Raw genomic sequence first — 10451 nt, forward strand, 5'->3', positions numbered from 1 at the left:
TCATTGTTTATCAGAAAAGAACTCATTTCTTTTTTTTTATTTGTATTGAGTTTATTGGCACAATCTAGGTCTACAATACAGTTACATTCATTTCTGGGATCCTGTACCTTCACATGACACGTCTTGGTTCTCATTTTTTCCCCTTGTCCCTGCCCTCCCTTCACCCCCTCCTCCCCTCCCCATTTACAAACACTTTATTTCCATTTTTTCATTTTCTCATATTTTTTTCTTTTCCCTTATTACCCTTCCCCTACCCTTCCCACTTTCCCTACACCTTTAGCCCTTTTCTTATTTTTCACACGAGAAACTATTTAGTATTTACACATGTGTGACTTATTTATTTCACTTAGGAGTATATTCTCAATAAGAACTCATTTCTAATACAAGAACAAAAAGCATGTAGCATGCAAGTACACTTGTACGATATATGCAGAAATGTTTACAGTACCTTAATTTCACAATGGAATCATGGATATCAATTAATAAGAAAGGTTTAAATAATGCTGTTGTTTTCTCTTGATCACTTTAGAACTGGAAGAGCTGCTGTTTGCATTGGGTGGGAAGTTTCATCAACCAAACTTCTTATCAACGCAAAATAATGCCTTGGCTCTAGCCGTGAAGGGAGACTTTTGGTTTTAAATCAAACCAAAACAGAGAGAAATACCCTGTAACTCTCACTGCAGTGGTAGCTATGCAATAATTTTTTTAAAAAAAGAAATTTGAACTCAGCAGGCAACTTGTAACAAGGATTTTTTTTAACGTTTCCTTCCCAAGATATACTGACATTACTGCCTACTTAATGAGGACAACAGCGTCAGACAGAAGCCACATAATAATAGCATTGCTGCATGCCTATTTGTTTTCTGAACTCCTTACTCTTCTTAATTAGTTAATGCTCCCATTGTTAGTAGCTGATGGCAGCAGCATGTTGTTACTGGAAGGATCTGAGTTAGTGTAAGAGCCTAACTGTTAAGTGGGACTGGGGCTGTAGAAAGAATGCTTCAACATCGGGCTTGGTGATTGGGGTGTTTTCTATATATGCACTGGGAGGAAATGGCTCTTCAGATTGCACATTATTTTCCTAAGGAACTGATAAATTGGTGCTTTCTCTCATCTTTAGATTCTTTGATCATTTGTTGAGAGTCATTCATTCTCATTACAGCGACAAAAGTCATGAGCAGCAGAGCAGATAAAGCATAACGGTAAAGTTCAAAATGGAAAGAAGGCTCTGTAGAGGAGGGAGTCCCTGATTCTATTTCCTTCCGTAGACTTATTCCAGAGAACCCAGAAATAAAATAAGGAAACAGAGGACCACTGAGAAGTAACTGACCCGAGCAGATAGTGGTGTAGGGGTAGAAAAAGGATCTGCAAAAGTGATTGATCTTCTCCCTTTGGGACAGTCATAGAGGATAAGCCTTCTGCTCTTCTCCTTTAGGGGATAATCCAATAGCAGAAACAGGACAAACCTACTAGGAAAAAAGGCAAAGCAACACAGAAATGCATAAAACATATATATGGAGTGTCAATTTGATCAATTCGGGATCCACCTCGGGGGCTGGTGCCGTACACTTCCAGGTGCGCCTGAGTGGCTCCTGGAGGCCTGGCCTTGGCATCTCTGTCTGGTCCCTCTCACTTTCTCTCTGGTGTTCTCCCTTTGCTCTGTTTCCTGGCCACCAGAAAGTAAGTGATTTTTCCTCCCGCATGCCTTTGTGCCATGATGTTGCTGCCTTGGAGGGAGCTGACCAAAAGTTAAATCCCCTGAAACCGTGAGTCAAATTACACTTCTTTAAATTTCAGGTGTCAAGTATTGTGTCTTAGCAATGGGAAAGCTGCTTAACACAATGCGTTCACAATATTTATTCAATGCCTGTAGAATAATTAGCTGGATGTAACAGTCTCTCACTACTTAGTCATGTGACTTTTTCAAAGTTATTTGATCACTTCTGATCTTCACCTTATGTACTTTGTAAAACAAGGATTATAATACATATCTCAAAGGATTTTGGTATAGGCTCAACAGATAATTTATATAAATCCTGGCACATAGCAGGTCTACCATATGTATTGATGAATTAGTGAATAAATTAATGAGTTACTTAACATAATGCTTGACACATATTAAATGTTAGCTGTTACATGGATCTTTTGTTATAGTAGTATTTTATAAGACATTAAAGAAAGTTGAAACATGCCTTTTCTTTTGTAAGTTAAAGCTGGGATAGATTTTTGCAACTTTGCTCGTAGAGTTAAGATATGTAAATTTGTCACCTCACAATTCTGTACAGGGGAATAAATTAGAATAAATAAAAGTTATCGCTAACATTTTGAACATTTTGCTTCAAGGTATTTTGAGAGAAGCTGAAAATTCAAGTTTAAAGGCACCACATGCTTAAGGAAAAGATCATTTTGCAGTGGGATTCTAAACATACACTTTTGGCAAAGAGAAATAAATGGAATCATGTGGGTTGGGGAAATGACCTGGGAAAAACTCAAAAGCAGAAGTCAGCTGATTGGTTTGCTCTAGTATGAAATAAGAATGAGTAGCTGGAGCACTCTTATGAAAGAATAGACAACTTGGAGGTTGTCACATGAATGTTTACCTGAAAGGTAGCTTGGAAAATGTGGTGGTGGGGGTGGATACAATCCAAGTGTTTCCAATTTGCTGAACGAAAGGCTTTCTATTGTTGATTAATTTCAAACAACACCAAGAAGTTTTCTCGCCATAATTCACTCAGGCCATGAGATGTTCTACTGAAAGTAGTGAATAAGAAAAAGACAAGGTTAATGAAATAAACATTAAAAAATAAAGCTCTTGAATATGTGATATAAAACAGACGTTGTACTTGTTACTTTGAATTAGTTAGTTGTCATTATAACCCCATGTGGTAGGTAAAACCCAATAGAATTCCCTTTTATTGATGAATTATATAATGAGAAAGCCAAAATTATTACCTAAATTATTATCTATCTATTATTATTATCAGAAAGTCATAGCCCATGGGCCAAACACAACCCCTGCTCTTTTTTGTAAATGAAGTTTTATTGGATCACAGCCGTATATGTGGTGCATCACCTATGAGTGTTTTCAGGCTACAAAGGCAGGGTTGAAGAATGACAATCACTGTCAAACCTTCAAAGTGTCAAATATTTATTGCCTAACTCTTTAAGGAAAAAAGTTTTTGCACACTTGAGTAAATACTGAATAGTTTCTCTGGTGTGAAAAACTAAAAGTGTAGATAAGTTTCAAATGGTATAATTGAAAGTGTGAAATAGGAAGAAAATAACTAAAGCAGAAGTGGAAAGAGGAGGGGAAAGGAAATAAGGGAAAAGACAAATTGTGAAAAAAGGAAAAAACATAAACAAAGTCTTTGTAAATAGGGAAGGGTGAAGGGAGGGCAGAGGTATGGGGAAAAAAGAAGAACCAAGATATATCATGCAAAGATACAAGATCCAATGATAAATGTTAACTGTATTGTTTTCTCTGAATATACCAATATGCAAGGATACAAGGATGGTTCAACATACATAAATCAATAAATGCAATTCACTATATTAACAAAGTCAAGGACAAAAACCATATTATCATCTCAAAAGATGCAGAAAAAGTATTTTTTTCAAAATTCGACACCCATTCATGAAAAAAAAACCCTGCAGGAAATTGGAATAGATGGTCTTTATCTCAACTTGATTAAAGCTGTCTATGAAAAAAAAAAAAAAAAAGCCAACGTTATATTAAATGGCCAAAAACTGAAAACCTTTATGTTAAAATCAGGAACAAGGCAAGGATGCCCACCATCACCACTACTGTTCAATATAGTTCTGAAAACATTAGCCACAGCAATTAGACAAGAGAAAGAGATTAAAACAATAAAGATAGGAAAGTAAGAAGTTAAACTGTCATTGTTTGGTGACAATATGATTCTCTACATAGAAGACTCAAAAAACTCTGCCACAAGGCTTCTAGACTTAATTGATACTTTCAGTAAAGTATCTGGATATAAGGTCAACACTCAAGAATCAATAGCCTTCTTGTACACAAATAATGGACTCACTGAGAAAGAAATTAGGGAAACAATTCCTTTCACAATGGCATCCCAAAATATGAGGTATCTAGGAATCAATCTACACTGAAAACTACAACACTCTAAAAAAAAAAGAGATCAAAGAGGATATAAGAAAATGAAAAGATATCCCCTACTCCTGGGTAGGAAGAATCAACATAGTGAAAATGGCCACACTACCAAAAGTGCTATACAGACTCAATTCCATCCTGATTGAAATTCTAACAGTATATTTCATAGAACCAGAGAAAATAATCCAAAAATTTACTTGGAACCAGAAGAGACCTAGAATAGCAAAAGCAATTCTAGGGAACAGAGACATGGCAGGGGGTATCACAATCCCCAACTGGAAACTATACCACAAAGCCACTGTGATAAGAACAGCATGGTACTAGCAAAGAAACAGACTTGAACATCAGTGGAATAGACTGGAAGATACAGAAACAACTCCAGATGTACTCAGGTACCTCATCTTTGACAAAGTAGCCAACCATCCTCAGTGGAGGAAAGATAGCCTCTTTAATAAATTGTGTTGGAAAAACTGGATTTCAACATGCCAAAGATTAAAACTAGACCCTTATCTTTTACCATGCACTAAATTAAAATTGAAGTGGATTAAAGATCTAAATATTAAAAAGGAAACACTAAACCTGCTGGAAGATAAGTTAGGCAGAACTCTTGAAGACGTTGGCATCAGAAAAGACTTTATGAACAAATCCTCATTAGCATGGGAACTAGACCAAAGAATAAGCAACTGGGATCTTGTCTCATTAAAAAGTTTCTGCACTGCAAGAGAAACCACCAAGAGTGCTAAGAGACAACCTACATTGTGGGAAAACATTTTCACCAGCTGCTCCTCAGACAAAGGTCTACTATCTAGAATATATAAATAACTCAAAAATACCAGTCCCCCCAAATATAAAGACCCAATTAAAAAATGGGTGTCTGAAATGAACAGACATTTCTCAAATAAATAAAACCAGTAAATAAATATATGAAAAAATGTTCCACATCACTAGTCATTCGAGAGATGCAGATGAAAACAACACTGAATTCCACCTCACCCTAGAAAGAATGGCTGCTATCATGAAGTCAACCAATAACAAATGCTGGCAGGGTTATGGGGAGAAAGGAAACTTTCTCTATTGTTGGTGGCAGTACAGACTGATGCAACCACTGTGGAAATCAATATGGAGATACCTCAAAGATCTGGGATTAGAGGTTCCATTTGATCCAGCCATCCTTCTGTTGGGTATCTTCCCATAAGAATTAAAAGAATCATACCACAGTGATATTTGCGCACCCATGTTTATAGCAGCACAGTTTGTAATAGCTAAAACTTGGAAATAGCCCAATTGCCCATCAGTTGGAGACTGGATAAAGAAGATGTGGTTTTTCTGTAAGATGGAGTACTACTCAGCCATAAAGAATGAGAAACTAGAAACATTTATACTAAATGGTTGCATGTTGAGGCGGTACTCTTAAGTGAAATAAATAAGATACATGTGTAAATGCTGAATAGTTTCTCTAGTGTGAAAAACCAAAAGTGTAAATAAGATCCAAATTGTATAATTGACAATGTGAAATAGGAAGAAAAGGGCTAAAGGTGTAGGGAAAGTAGGAAATAAGGGAAAAGAAAAAATACGCAAAAAGGAAAAAAGAAAAAACAAAGTCTTTGTAGACAGGAGAGAGGGAGGGGTAAAGGGAGGGCAGGGCATGGGGAAAAAATGAGAACCAAGACCTGTCATGTAAAGGTACAAGATCCCAATGATAAATGTAACTGTACTGTATACTTAAAAAGTACCAATAAACTCAATGATAAAAATAAATGTACCAATAAATTTAATGGAAAAAAAGTCTTTGTCTGAATCACTAGTTTACTAATAATTGCCCTGACACTTTGGGCAAGTTCTTTTTACTGTAATTACTGACTGAAATTAATTGCATACATCGATGAGCTTCTCTGTGACATTTCCGTCACACGTATTCATTCTTGTTTGAATCCATCCCCCTGGGTACCTGTTGGGCATGGTTCTTTCCAAGTCTTTGTCAGCTAGAAAACAGAAATAATGATAGCTTTTGTAGATGAAAATTGTATGGAAACTTAAAAGTGGTCTGCCGTGTAGAATCATGAACTCAATATGTTGTGTGTGACTGATTCTTTCCCTTTTTTGTTAATTGAATGGGATTATTTGTATAAATACCCCCGTGGTTTAAGGTTTATTTATCCATTCTCCTGTTAATGACATCTAGGCTATTTTCAGCTTTTTATTTTTATAAGTAAAGCTGGTATAAAAATTCTTATATAAGTTCTTTTTGCACATGGATTTCTTTTCTTGTATAAACTTCTAGGAATGGAATTTCTAGGTTATAGTGTAGGTATATGTATTATTTTATAAGAAACTGTAAATTGTTTTTCTTTTCCAAAGTGGTTATACATTTCACACCCTCTGGTAACAATGCATTAGAGTTGGGCTTGTTTTATGTCCTTGCCAACATTTGTTAGTCTTTAATTTTAGCCTTTCTGGTAGATGGTGGTAGTGTCTCAAGGTGGATTTAATTTACATTTCCCTGATGACTAGTAATGATGAGAGGCTTATCATATAGTCACCATGTGTGTCTGTTGAAGTTCATTATTCATTTTTATTGTTTATCTTATCTTTGACTTCCTGGAGTTATTTTTATTTTCTGGACACTGATATTGTCAGGCCTTTAGGAATATTTTCTCTCAGTGGTGGCCTATTCACTTTAATTTTTATTTTTTATTGACAAATTATAGTGGTTTATATTTATGGGTACAAATTGATTTTCAAATACAATGTAGAATGATTAAGTGAAGTTAATTAATGAATCACCAAAACAAATTATCAGCATTTATTGTTATCAGAACATTTGATTGTTTTAGTAAAATTTAAATTTAAATGTACAATTCTCAATTATTACTTACCTACAGTCACCACGCCATGCAAGTGATCTCAAAAAAGAAAGAAAACATCAACTTTGTCCCTCCTGAGACACTGTACCCTTCGACTATCATCATTCTATTCTTTTGGGCTGCTGTCCTCTTTCCTTGTACTCTCTGAGTTCAAATGTTTTAGATTCCACATGAGAACATTTGGTACTTTTTGGTTTTACTTAATTTGCTTAGGATGTTCTCCAATTCTGTCCATGTTGTTGCAAGTGATAGAATTACTTACGTTTTAAAGGCTGAGTAATATTCGTGTGTGTGTGTGTGTGTGTGTGTGTGTGTGTGTGTGGTAATGGCTTTAATTTGTATCTCCCCAGTGATTATTGATACCGAGCATTTTTTTCATGCATCTCCTACATATTCATATTCTACTTTTGAGAAATGTCTATTGAGCTTTCTTGTCCATTTCTTTATATGATTATTTTCTTTCTTTCTCTAGAGTTGAGATTTTTATATATTTTGGGTATTTATCCCTTAGTGGCTTTTGAGAAAGAAGCTTTCAATTTTGATGAAAACTAATGTTGTTGGGTTTCTTTTTTTAACAGTTATTTTCTCTATCTGTACTTAAAAATTTTGTCTGTCTTCATATTTTCAAGATACTGTACTATGTTTTCTTCTAATTGCTTTATAGTTTTAATGTCTAATCTAGGTGTATGATTCCTTTTGAGTTATTAAATTTGTAGCATAAACTTGGCGTTAGAGTTATTTTATCCATATTGGGCTTGTTTTATATGATTTGTTCAAAAGACTCTCATTTTTTAATTACTTTGGTATTGTTGAATATAAGCTGATGATACAAATGTAGACCTAGTTCTGTTCCATTGATGTTTTTGTCCTAATTTAATTCCAGTATCATAGTATCTTGATTATTATCTTTATGTAGTTAATCTTACAGGTCACTCCAGGTAGTACAAGTCTTCCAACTCTGTTATTATTTTTCAGTTTGCTTTCAATATTCTACATTCTTTACTTTCCTGTACACTTTCTATAATGAGCTTATTTTTTATTTTAAAAACCTTGTGGAGTGGTGATTGAGATAGCATTGATTCTATAGATCCAAGGAAAATCTGTACTTTATTTGGTGCTGGGGATTGAACTCATAGCTTCATTTATGCTAAGAATTGCTGTACCCCCAGCCCTGGCATTTTAATAATGTTAGCTCTTCTAATGCATAAATATGGTATATGTTTACCTTGGTTTATGGCTCCTTTAATTTCTCTCAGTAATGATTATAGTTTGCAATGTGGAAGATTTATGTATCTTTCGTTGAATTTATTTTTAAGTATATTATGGTTGTTGGTGGTTTCAAAAATGAGATTGCAAGTCCTGCAACAACTTGTAAGGACTCCTGAGAACTCCTGATCAGGTCTCTGGGCTGCAAAACAAACAAACTAACTAACTAACCCCTGGACTCCAGACACCATAATGTTATATCCCCATTTATCCAATCAGACAATCAGATTTCTCTTTTAATGTCTTTAGGAGGAGGAGAACAAATGAGTTTCTTTCCAGAAGTAGAATTGTTATGTATATTGTTGCTGTAACGATTATAAAAATACATAGGTATGATAAAATTGTGTGGAAATGTGTGTACAAATACATACACATATGAAAATTGATGGACTCTGAATAAGGTCTGGAGAGTGTATCCAACTCAATTTCCTCATTTTAATAATGTCCTGATTTTGATAATGTCTGAAACTTAGATGTTACCAGTGAAGGAACCTGGATGAAGGATTCATGCAGCATTATTTTTATAACTTATTTCACAATAAAATGTTTTAAAAATATATAGGCAAATGGGATTTTTTTAAAACTTTGCTTTCAATTTTTGGGCAAATAACATAAAAATACAAATGATTTTTATATATGTATATTCTGTGCTAAATCCAAGTAAACTCATTTGCCAGGTCTACAAATTGTTTTATAAATTGTTCAGGATTTTCTATGTTTAAAAAATATCATCTATGGATAGAATCAGTTTATTCTTCCTTTCTAATCTTTATGACTTTCTTTTCTTTGCCATATTACTCTGGCTAAGATCACTGGGTTACTGGTGAATAAAAGTATTAAGAGTGACACACACTACTTTGTTCTCAATCTTTTTAAGATGGAAAGCATTCAATGTTACCCCTTTCATAGAATATTCTTTAACATTCCTTGTCAAACAGGAAATTTCAAATTTCCTTTTATTCCTAATTTGGTGAAGTTTTGTTTCATTCCATTTTTAATACCATAAATGAATGTTAAATTTTGTGGAATTATCTCCACCCATTGATATGATTTTATGTAGTTTCCAGTTTTATTGTTAATGTGATGCATTATCTTGATTGGTTTGTAAGTTTTAAACCACATTTGCGTTCTTGAGTTAATCCTCACTAAATTATTAAATTTAACTTTGTCATTACAGTATCTCACTAAGCATTTTTATATCTCTTTTGGTGTGAGTGATCATTCTGGTGTGCATGTGTGTGTGCGTGTGTGTGTATCCACACACACACGCACACACACCCATTTGTAATTTCTTAGGTGTGTTATATGAACACACCTCATAAAACAAGTTGACAATTTTCTCTATTTTGTGAAAGAATTGATTATAATTTTGGGGTTTTTCCCCCTAAATGATTATTAGAACTCACCAGTAAAACTATATGGATATGCTGTTTTCTTTGTGGGATTCTTTTTTAATAAAAAATTGATTTCTAATAAAAACTCAAATATCTCAATTTTTCCTTCTATCGTATGTTAGTTTTGATAAATTGCAATTTTTTATATGTTCATTTTATCTAAAATTTCAGTTTACTGACAAAACGTTACTCATAACATTCACTTATCTTTTTAACAACTATAGGCTTTCTAGTGACAATTCGTCTTTTATACCTCATATTTCTAGTTCACTCTCTCTGCCTTTTTTCATGTTAGTTACCTATGACAGAATGCCCCAAATTTAGTGGCTTAAGATAATAATCATTTGTCTGTGGGAAGGCCCTGGGCTGGGATCAGCATGGCAGTGCTTCTGGTTCAGAGAGGCTCACACTGGGGTCTCTGGTTGGCTCCCACTTGCTGGGTGGCTCTGTGCCTGGAGCTTGGCTGGCTGTTGACAGGGGCCCTGGGGTGATGGGCCACACGTCTGTCTCATTACCAGGCTTGCTTATGTAGTGGCCTGGCAGCGCTCCTGGAGATAATAGAAAAATAGACTACAAACAATTCCAAATGAGTGCGGGTATAGGACCGTGATCTTAGTCCTTTGCAGTCTAAGGTCTTTTATTATAAACATTGTTATGAATTTGACAACTCTGAGTAATGTGTCTAATTTTATTGCAAATGTGATACAGCGGTTCTAATGCCTCTTTCCTAGGCTTTACTGAATTCAAGTTTTTTAGGGATCCATAAGGATTTTCCTATATTAATACTTAAAATTT

The sequence above is a fragment of the Fukomys damarensis genome, unplaced genomic scaffold (genome assembly GCF_012274545.1).
Source record: "Fukomys damarensis isolate Sample0158 unplaced genomic scaffold, DMR_v1.0_HiC HiC_scaffold_20, whole genome shotgun sequence".
Taxonomy (NCBI): domain Eukaryota; kingdom Metazoa; phylum Chordata; class Mammalia; order Rodentia; family Bathyergidae; genus Fukomys; species Fukomys damarensis.